Source organism: Myxocyprinus asiaticus, chromosome 39 (assembly GCF_019703515.2).
Source record: "Myxocyprinus asiaticus isolate MX2 ecotype Aquarium Trade chromosome 39, UBuf_Myxa_2, whole genome shotgun sequence".
NCBI classification, from domain to species: domain Eukaryota; kingdom Metazoa; phylum Chordata; class Actinopteri; order Cypriniformes; family Catostomidae; genus Myxocyprinus; species Myxocyprinus asiaticus.
In genome coordinates, this window is record NC_059382.1 from 10,357,371 (window position 1) to 10,369,377 (window position 12,007).

General features: G+C 35.8%; 2 protein-coding genes across 3 annotated transcripts in view; one reads left to right on the forward strand and one right to left on the reverse strand.

Annotated features, from left to right (window-relative positions):
- Window positions 1-12,007, forward strand: part of LOC127430095 (neurobeachin-like) — a 401,279-nt gene that overhangs the window by 229,685 nt on the left and 159,587 nt on the right. The gene's annotated exons all lie outside the window — the stretch shown is intronic.
- LOC127430113 (putative nucleotidyltransferase MAB21L1) overlaps window positions 1-12,007 on the reverse strand; it is a 73,833-nt gene that overhangs the window by 36,837 nt on the left and 24,989 nt on the right. The window lies entirely within an intron of this gene.

Sequence of the window (12,007 nt, forward strand, 5' to 3'; positions counted from 1 at the left end):
AAAGTCTGAGAATACATTGCAAATCTGGGTTTCAAAATTTAATTTAAGTCTGGAAATAGAGAGAAAATTAAAGTTGATGCATGTAATTGTTTGATGTTGAAATGTTTTCCTATCCCATCTGAAAATTTTGTGAGAATTATACAGTAAGCCATTAATAATATGATTTCCACAAAATGTGTAAACACTGTGGCTTTGCAATGCTTTTTCCTAAATTATCTTGTTTGTTTGCAAAGTAATCTCATTGTGAAATCTCAAACAGTTGCTTGAATTTTCATTAGCTGAATTTGGTCTATACTTACCAAAATTCGAAACACTGCCCCCAGTGGCCAAAGAAGTAAGTGTTGTTGGTCGTATGGGCACAAGTGAGTACCATTTTTCCAGGTGAAATGTCCACGGAGGGGCGCCAAACGTGAGATGTGAAGTGAGGTGTTTTCAGCTGTACAGGCTTTAATACAGTGAAGAGGAATGCATATTTTATATACTGTACCCCTACCCAACCCCCAAAACTAAACCTAACCATCAGTGGAGTAAAAATGTAATGTTAGAGGAAAAATGCAACCTCGGAATCGCACTCGTCACTGATTATGCAAATGTGATTACTTCCTGGTTCCAACGTGGAATCTGAACCCGGGTCTCCCAAACTGCTGACATAACACACATCTGGTTGCGCCACAGGGAAAGGTAAACATGCTGGAGCCGATGCAAAAATCTCTGATATGAGATGGTGCTTGTCAGTGAGTTGGCATAATGTGGCCAATCCAAAGGTAGTGGAACTCTCGGAAATAACATATCAACTTCCCTTATGAACTTTGTTTGGGGTGGGACTCTCTGTTTTTACCTATCACAAGCAGAGGGTTTGTTCAGAAATCTCTTTGAAAGCATCATTTATTTTTGTATTTCCGTTTGATGGCACTAATGGCGCAGAAATCACACTCTTTATCTCTCAAAGAAACATTATGATGTAAAATTAATAAGAATGATTCTGCATTATTTCTAGGTCACTAATCAAATAAGCAAATATGTGATACTGGCCATGTTAACTCCATTGTACTATAGGTCAGTTTTCATTGCTATTATCGAAGCACACAAGATGGATGATCAGGTTTTGCACAAACTTGTGGAGTCCAGGCAAACATTGGTTGCATGCTTTCATTAAAGTAAAAGGGAGATACCAAATACAAAGAAAATCTTAAATTAATGTTGTTTTTTATTCAAACGGTTATGCTGATAAGATAATATCATTTGTAGGAAAACTGTATTAACAGAGAAAAATGAAAAACGAAAGTATTTTCACAATCAGACTTTTGGACCCAACCATATCTCTGTGATGGTCTGTGTACATTCTGCTCAGGCAAAGTATTGCACTATTACCTTTGTGACACAAACACACACACCAAGAGCTCGGATGTGACTCCTATTTAATGTCATTTTCTTGCTCTCCACCAGGGTCAGGCTGCAGGTCAGCAAACTCAATTACCACACCAGGCCACTAAATCCTCTGAGACAGATCACTGCTGGTCAGGCTGTATGTGTGTGTGTGTTTGTGTGCGTCTGGTCCAGAAATACACACCGGCTCAGCCTCTCAATCACACAGTGAAACACCTGGCAGTTGTTACAATGGTCTCAAGGGCCCTGTTAAAAAAATACTGACTTGAGTTCCATTTCCCACCAAACATACACAAACTGAACAAATAGAATCCTAGATCCTTGTATCTGTCCAGTAATGGCATTTCAGAACAAAAACTGTGTGTCATTTCTATGCATTTAGAATCTCTAAATGATTTTTTTTTTAAATAGCTGTTTTCTAAAAGTTACAGACAAGCAAACAAACGAATTGATAGCCCCGCCCCAGAACTCAAACCACTGGTTGATCAAACATTGCTGTTTCGGGCTGCTTAAGCAAACAGAGCAATGTTTTGATATTGACAGATTGTGAACACTTTTTGGGACATCAAATTACAAATGGTTTTATTATAGTTGACTCTACATATTAAACTGGATTAGGACAAAGAACTGTAGTTTAAGATCGAAATAATACACTTCACCTTTAATTACAGTGCATACTGTAGGAACATTTTTGGTAACACTTTACAATAAGGTTCTATTTGTGAACATTAGTAAATGCATTAAATATCATGAACTAAAAATTAACTATTATATCACAGTATTTATTAAGATTGGTCACTGTTAATTTAGAAGAGTACAATTATTCAGTGTTAATTCATGTTAGTTCATAATGCATTAGCTAATGTTCATCTAACATATACAACAATTAGAGTATATGTTACATATGATATTACGATTAGTTTGTTTAAATTAACATTAACCAAGATTAAGCGCTGTAAAAGTGTTGTTCATAGTTTGTTCATGTTAAATGATGTACTTAACTAATGTTAATAAGTTTTTTCTAAATTTTTTATTTACTAATCTTAAATTATTTAAAGTCTATGTATATCTATATATGCCTGTTTAATTTTTTAATTATTATGTCTTTGTAAAGCACTTTGAATTTGTTCACTTTGTTTAAAATGGGCTGCAAACTTGTCTGGCCTTATAACCGTAAAGATTAAATATAATTAGGCAAAATAATATTTACAAAAATGCCATAATTGCTCAATGCGATACAGCAATTTTGTTTGGGACTCAGTTGTAGTATTGCTTGAAGCAAATGTAATGAAGGAAATCCTTACCTTCTGTTCCATTGGTGGACTAATGAGAATCTGGATCGAGAATATCTCTGCCATCATTGGCCGACAGCAAAAAGAAAAAAGAAAAAAAAAGAAAAACCCACTTACAAACGTGTGCACACACGGGCTAGGCACAAATACTGATTTGCCTTCCAAATTTTCTCGATTTGCAAAAAGAGTGGCTGTGGATTCTAATTAAATTTGTAAAATACACTGCAGATGGTTGAAAGTGCATTATGGCATCATGTTTACTCGAGCCAATAAGAAACATACACCAGTGTGCACTGGTTGAGTGCAAATAGACAACATAGCTCAGCTGCTGATTCCACTGATTGTGCTTTTTTTATCAGATCTCATGAAGCCAAAACCTTTACCAAAATGTGTATGTGTCTGACCTTATTTTCAACATGCTTTCAGACATACAGTCTTACATTAGCTAACACTGTACAATATTTATAACCAGGAACGTATGTGGGCTCTCATATTTGTATTTCTAGTGTATGTGTTTAAAGCACATTTCATGGCCAATACTCTTATAAGACAATATTTTTTTACACTGCGGTAAATCAATCTATCTATCTGTCTGGCTGGCTGGCTTTCTGTCTGTCTGTCTGTCTGTCTATCTATCTATCTATCTATCTATCTATCTATCTATCTATGTCTGTCTGTCTGGCTGTCTGTCTGGCTGGCTGTCTGTCTGTCTGTCTGTCTGTCCGTCTGTCTGTCTGGCTGCCTGTCTGTCTGTCTGTCTGTCTGTCTGTCTGTCTGTCTGTCTGTTTGGCTGGCTCTCTGTCTCATAAAAAAAGCTTGAGATAATGGTTTTGCTGGAAGTCGCTGCCAGTATTCTGATTTATTCAAATATTTTTGAAAACCTCCTGGAAGTCGGTCTGTCTGTCTGTCTGTTTGTCTGTCTGTTGGGCTGTCTGTTGGTCTGTCTGTCTGTCTATGTCTGTCTGTCTGTCTGTCTGTCTGTCTGTCTATCTATGTCTGTCTATCTATCTATCTATCTATCTGTCTGTCTGTCTGTCTGTCTGTCTGTCGAATGGACGGACAGATGGACAATCTTTTTATCTATCTATCAGTCTATCGGTCTGTCTGTCTTTCTATCTATCATTTTGTCATTCTACCTATTGTTCTATCTGTTTTTCTAGATATCATTCTATCATTTTATCTATCATTGTATCTTTCCTTCTATTATTTTATGTATTTATTTATGTAAATTATTACAGTCAGAAGCATCATTTACTATTTGTACAAAATTTTTTACAATTCTGGATAAAAAATAAAAAAATAAAAAAACTGTTACACTGTGAAATTTATTTGATGCATCTGAAATGCTGCTTTGTGCCAAATTCATCAAGTTCTTCATACCAGAACAATGAAGTGCATCTAATGCTGTCCCCAATGCACAAAGATCATAAAAAAAAAGCTTGAGATGATGGTTTGGCTGGAAGTTGTTGCCACTGTTCTGACTTATTCAAATATTTATGAAAACCACCTGGAAGGCACAACATTTGCATTGAGACAAAAGGTTATTGAGCTGGGGCACATTGCAAATGGTACCACAAAACTTCCAACAAATTCAAATTTAATGGTAACCTGCTGGAGAAGAAAAATGATGCAATATGTTTATGAGCTCAAGGCGGTGTAACAGCTGAGCAGCTTAGTCTTATTCAATGCTACATTAACTTTCCCATTTATGTGGCTTCTGTAAAATAGAAAGCCTGCAGCATTTTGAAATGTGTGTGTGCATAGTTATAGTAGTGTATGTGCATGTCCGCTTGAAAATTAATTTGTAGTTGTGTGTTTTTTGTATGTCTTTGAGCATGAACACAGTCAAATTGGTTTTCACCTTTTACTTTGTGCTAAAGCCCACAGACACATGAAAAATTATCGAATAGTAGTATAAATAATGTGGCACATTGTATTATTACATTTAGATTTTTTAAAACACAAATGTTCCCTTGATGCTTTGGATCACTGTTTTGATTTTCTGTTTTATTTTCTGCAGAATAACTGAAGAATAGTCTTTTTTTTTTTTTTTTTTTTTTTTTTTTTGACTTTTTTGACCAGACAAACAGTTCTGCAGATTATTAGATAAATAAATAAATGTATTTTGTTGTATAAAATCAAATTTAATAATCAAACAGGGACGACACACCGAGTGATGTGAAGATGCAAAGCAGCATAGCAATTCCTCAATGGCTACATGAACTGAAAGCCAAATAACCAAATCCAGCCCACCGAGTCTTCAGTTCGATCATACTTTATGCTTGCCTGGTGATGAATGTCCCCTTTATTGAGTCGACATCAGAAAATCAATACTTCTCAAATTGAAACAGTATAGGGTTGTATTGATCTGGGTTGAAGGAGAGGGCTTTGATAGGACATTGCCAGACAGCTCTGAGCCCAGTAATGACACACTATCAATTTTGGCTTTACTCTGATAAATCAAGTTGAAAATTGGATGTCAGGTTTTTTTTTTTTTCTTCTCACTTTCCTTGGAGGAAGTTATTTTCCTTTCCCTCTCCTGTTGAACTCTGACCTCTGCCAGTGAATTATAAAGTTCTGTCATGTCAGAAGTGGGAAGATGTCAGTGTTGGAATTAATGAGGGATTAGAAATCTATGAATTTGAAAAATCATGGAGTTATTAATTTGCATGTCATCGACCCATTAACTAGCCCTCTGAACCTCGTGTAATATTTCAAGGCAAATGTGAGACGGATTTTCTTCATTATCAATTAACTTTGCCACAAGTCTTTGCACTTTCTTCCTAGTATTTTTTGTGTTTCAGAGTGCTAGTCTTCTGAAATACTGAAAAACAGTATTTTATTTCTATATACTCATAATAATTATGACTGTTTAGATCTGTTCAGAATATATGTTGAAAGCAATTTGAAGTGAGTAGCATGTTGCACACATTGTGATAAATATGGTACTGTCATTCATATTATGACCTTTTACGGTTGCACTTTATTTTACAGTACGTGTAATTTCAGTACACTTACAGTGTACTTACCCAAGAAAGTACTGAGTAATATTAGGTAACTACATGTATATAATATGGGTCAGGGTTGGGGTTAGGTTTAGGGTTAGTACCTAATAATTACTATAGTTGTTGTAATTATATAGTAAGTAAATGTAGAACAGTACTGTAAAATAAAGTGCAGCCCATTTTACTGTACAGTATTTACTATATACTTTACGATAAGGTTCTATTCTTTAATATTACATTTTCTTAAAATATATTTGTACTGCATTTACAGTATAATTCTTGGTTAATGTTCATTTATAAATATACAGTTGTTCATTACTAGTTAATGGTAGTTCATAATGCATTAACTAATGTTAAAATATGCAACTTTATTAGTATATTTAATCAGTATTAGCAAATGTATTAGTATATGTTTAAATTAACATTAACCAAGATGAATAGATGCTGTAAAACTATTGTTCATTGTTAGTTCATTTTAACTAATGTAATCAATATTTGTTAACAAAAACAACCTTATTGTAAAGTATTATATGCGAAACAGTAAGCATTATGCAGTCATTTTAGTGGTATGCTACATTGTCACTTGGCCTCTTTATGTTTAGTCCACCATGTGGTGACCAGTTTTGATCTTAGAAATAGTTATTTCACATTTCTAATCCAATTTTGAAAACATCTCTTGGCAGACCTATCAAGTAATGAATAAAAAAAGAAGAAGAAAGAGTTGTTCAAATTTGCTGCAGATATTACTGGTTTATTTGTCACACTGGAAATGGAAATTCGAGCACATTGCATTGCATACAGAATTCCGCACTGTGTTCTTTGTTGTATGCTGCAATTTTTTTGCAAATGTCGTTGGTCATGGGGTATTCCATGAATGCAGAAAATTTGCTTAATGCACACATTATACATACTACAGACTGCACAAATAGTACAAGTGGTATGGTAGTATGCTATTCCAACTTAGCCATTGTCTGTCTTTAATTGCCCAGGCTGCCTTTGAAAACCAAACACTCTGTCTCAGCACTCTTCCCAAGAATCATGCTACACTGAATAAACCTGGCGTCTACCTATTTTCAATCAGCATTTTTGGCCATCATGCAATTTTGCACAGCTGACTGTTCCAGTTGTCCAATAATGCTTCTTCATAGCGTCCATTACCTGAACTTTAACATAGCTGCTCCAAACAGTCACTCAGATGCTAATTGCTCCAGCATGGCTGCCCGAAACAGAAATAGTAAAATATGTGGTCACAGTGGACGGGCGTCTCTTTGTAACATTCAAAACCTTTGACAACATCAGCACTATGGCTAATAGCTGATGGAGAACCAGCATCCGTGGACCACATTAGACCTTAACTTAACCTGACTTGAGTATTGATTGTCAACGCTTTCTCTTGTATAATTACTTTTTTTGCGTTAACGGAAAGGAGATAGCTGAAGAAAAAAGACAGCACAAAACGAGGCAGAGTAGTGGCATGTATTGATTTGTTTAAAGGCGGCAAACGAGGGAGGCACCATTTCCCTTGAATAACGGTGCGCTTGGTCTTTTGTGTGACGAATGGCAATGGTCTGATTCTGGATAATAACTTTGTGATAGAATGGAGCCTTCACTTACATTCGGCTTGGTTAAGCAGTCTCATTGGGAGTGGTTGAAAGGGTTATCAATTTTAATAGCACCAAAGGAAGGGAGAAAAGGATAGGCAATAACAGCAGCCACTTGAGATGTTTTGGCCCCCCAAAATAGGATTTTGGTCTGAGGTCTAGTAAAGGATGCATTAATCTGTCACTAATCTGCTGCGTCATTTATTTCCATAGTTTTGCAAGTTGTAGAATGTGTAGGTTTGGATTACAGGAAAGATAGAGCATTTGAAGAAGGTTAGGGAAAGCAGGAGAGAGTAACACTGGATGTGATTCAAATGATTATTGATGTTTGAAGACTGATGAAGCTATTATTGAAACGACTTTTAAACTCTTTTCTGAATGACCTGCGAATGCCATTTTCCCAAGTCGCTTCCAGCCTTGAGATGCTCTGGCAACCAAGGGCACATATCAATAGTGTTTTCATATCCCAAGATAAATTAAAACATAAAAAGTGCTGCTTTATGTATAGAAAGCTACAGATAATTAAAAATGTGTAAGTTACTTTCAACTACACCTTCATTTAATAGTTTGGACACTCCTACTTTTTCTATACAATTACTATTTTGCACATTAGAATAATAATGAAGTCTTCAAAACTGTGAAATAACACAAATCAAAATGATGGTATATTTTAGATTCTTTAAAGTAGCTTCTCTTTAAGGACTAATTGTCGGTAGCAAATGGATTACTAAATTAATCCTGAACAGTGGATCTGATATCCTAAATTGTGGTGAACATTGTATATATGCTGTGCTCTTATGTTATTAAAATGTTATCTGTTTTCATTAGTATTGGTGTATTTATGTTGTATTTAAGTGTTGTACAGACTGTGATACCAGTGCTGCAAATCCAATTTCACCGAGTGGGACAATAAAACACAACTGAACTGAACTGAACTACCCTTTGCCTATATTACAGCTCTGCACACTCTTTTGTAAAGAAATTCACTAGGCACATTTTTATTTTATCTACAAAACTAATTTTAAGCTGAAGCTTTTAGATAAAAAAAAAAAAAGGTTTCATTAGATCATTAGAAACATATTCAGTCAAGTGAGTCCAAACTTTTGACTGTTAGTGTATAAACTGCACATAGATCCTTTCTTTTGATTTCCCAAAATTCATGATTCCTTTGTGTCTCCTTAAAGTCCTGCATGCATATCATAATAACTTTTATATTAAGCCCACTGTTGGTAGACCATTTTTTTATGCTAATCTCCAAGTTAGATATTTTCATGGCTAATTTCTCACTCACAAACCCTTCCAATTGTTCTTGACCTACACAAAGTCACTTCTCCTTAGGTATGCTTAACCTCAAAGCCTGTGCTAATTATCTCTAGAAAGAGGGCCGTTGGAATGATCATCAATTTCAATGGGAAAGAGCAGGGCTGCTAGAGTGTTCTCACTTCATTGGCTTCGTCTTTGATGAGAGATGGACGGTTTGCCGAAACTGGAGAGAAGGGACGTCTGACCTGTACAAGAATTCTCTCTCTCACTCAGGCAGTTGCGTCTGTCTTCATCCAACGCAATGACCCGCATTACTGACCTTGCCAGTCTTAAGCCAAAGTGCTTTTATATGTGTTTGCTCATATATTTTAGCTTGAGAGGCCCCATTTGGTTAAATAATGAAGACTGTCCCACGCAACCAACAAAATGACAAATCCTTTACAGCAGTAGTTCTCAACTGGTTTTAAGTCTGGACCAAGATTTTACAATGGACATCAAATGACATCCCAATGCAATACCAAACTCATAACTCTTATTTAATGTAGTCAGGGCCACATTTTCTTTTAGCTTGTTTAGTTTTGTTCATGGGGTTTGATGATGTGGCCATGTCACAGAAACTGTCCATGTTAGCGTCTGCTTAATTGGTGTCAGATGAATTTATGCCAAAAATAATGTAGAATTTGATTGGGTGCATAGCCTTTGGAGTCAACAACTAATAAGTTCAATTATTTTGCTATCCTAAATGCATGACCATAGTTGCATTTAACTAAATGCATTTAGCATTCCAATCGGAATAGACCCTTAAACCATTTTGCAGTTGTGCCCCACCAGTTGAGAACCACTGCTCTACAGCAAATAGTCCGTTTTCGAAGTATTGATAAGGTAAAATCTTTGTGATTTTTAACTGCATTAACATCCTGATCTGCTATGTAGTCACAAGTTTACGTCCTATAAAGTCATCCAGTTTGAGTTATACCAGATAGTTGGACTACGAAAGAGGGAGATATAGCAGTGTTTACTACATCCAACCATGTCGCATAATTTGATTGGGCTGTGGACTATCACATTCTCTGTTTTATTTAGTTTCTTAAATCCTAGTTCTTATTAGAAAATAATACTTAACTCATATCAGGCAAAAATGAAGGCTTGAATGTAAACAATGAATAAATTCATGGTTTACCTTGAAAAAAGAGACTTGAGAAATTGGCATACGCCTGCCAGTTGGCTGGATACTCTGTCATAATTTATTGTGAGTGAATTTTTAATGATTTTGCTTTGATTTAGATACATTCCATTGGATGGATGTGAAAACCTGGACAAAGACAGAAACTTTAGGGTAGAGAGTAGATGACCTGTTCCATAATTTTGAGTCACTTTGTCCGAGAGACACATTTTGAGTTTTATGCACTAAAGTAAAAAGGAAAACATTTAAGTGATTATACTGTAACTCAACTAGCTTAGACTTTCTTTCTTTCTTTCTTTCTTTCTTTCTTTCTTTCTTTCGATAGTGCATTTGCATTTCTGGGTCAAAGTGATTCAAAACGATAGAGCAGGTCACATTCATGTAGAGGGGATCTGTTTACTGAAAGCTGTTTTTAAATATTGCATGAGGCATCCTATTTTGTGGCTTTTTGAAAGCACAGGCAGGCTACATCAGGTGGGGAAAAAAAAATCCATTTGAAGTGCAATTTTTATTTTGAAAGCATATTAAATTATCTTTGAAAGGATTTTGGCTGTCAGGTACCAAAGATCAAGCAAAATTTGTATTAACTAGTACTGGTACCCTCCGATTTCAAACAGGCGCATGCAAGAAAAGTAGAGAGAGCATATGTCTTGGCTTAACTTCATTGAAAGTGTTGAGCGTGTGTTTAGTGTCATGAACATGGGGAATGGCAGCCATAACATCACAGAGTCTGCGTGGCACTGAGGAAATCCAGTTGACCCCGAAAATAGACCAGTCACTGATTACCGGCATTTTACTAATTATACTCCATTTATGTCCCCAATGGATGCATTTAATGAGAACATAATGGTGCCTTATTGAATTTCCCATTCATTCCCTTTCCCTTATGTTGCACATCAAGAGGCTTTCTGTTGTGACATTATATCTGGAAAACCATCGTCTTCAATTACTCATGATTGTCAGTCATACTGTATTTTTTATTTACTTTGTTTTACATTATTATGTTTGTATATCTACCATTTTTTTTTATTTTTTATTTTTATTTATTTTTTATTTTTTTTGGTCTGTCTGCATCTGTGTCTGCTGGGGATGCCCAAACAAATAGCAATGTTTTGAAAACACGACAGAACTACAACATGGACATTTTTTCATGGGAAATTGACCTGTGAATGCCTTACTGATATTTTTATCTGCATATTCAGCTGGGATAAGATTTTAATTTAATTTTTTTTAATTAATTGAATTTTCTTTAATTTATCCTTATTTGACAGAACTATTCTGACTTTTGATCAGACTACCATACAAGAACTAATGAAAGTAAAAATAAACAATTTTCTTTCAGATATACAGTACGCATTACACGCGAGTTCTATTAGACCATATAGGAAACTAAGAGGTGGCCAAACCAGACAGGACTCTCGCACAAGTGCCCCTAGCATCCCTGTATCCTCCCACGTAAATACATATGCTTTGGGGAGATGTACTGTACAATGAAGGTGTCTCTCTACTTGTTTAGACCGCTCAACCCTGTGGAACAGCACAGGGAATAGAGTTATCCATCTCATGAACCAGCCTCCTATAATCCCCCACAATACCAGTGTTCAAGCCTAATAGATCATATCTGCAGCCTGGCTTTCCAAACAAGCTCCTCTCCCCTCCTCTAAACATTGCTATATATTATTTAGAAGAAATTGTTATCCTTTCGTACTTTGCCGTTTTAGGCTGAATCATGGCTGTCAAATTTTTACTGCCTTCCACAAACAACACATGCCCTATGGACACAAGAGGTTTAAATCTTGTTCTCTCACTCTATGGCTTTCGGAGAGTGGTTTTTAATGCGTAGAAGGGAGGGGGGTTTACACGCATCCGTATACCAGTCTTTTGAGATGCATTTAGAAAAAAAATAATACCCTAAGCAGTAGTAAATAATGACTGGCATGCTGGTTGGCTGATAGTTTTGGTTATCAGTGCAGGGAATTAGCTTTTAAAATGCAGTTGGAAATCCATTTAAGTGATTGATGGGCAATGTGTCTAATAAATTTGAGCCGTTTTTGAGGAGGGCTGGCCCTCTACCATTCTTTATGCCTGTCATCATGAGCTGTGCGATTGGTAAAGTCGTGCGTGTCGGAAGCTAATTCTAGTGAGTGATTACCATTCAGATGAAACAGCTATCAGTATCCACTACTTAATGTGAAGGCCAGTGAGAAAAGAGTCTTTCTTTTATTCCTTTGTTGAAATATAACACAATTAGGTTGCTTATTAGTATCTTAACTCCAA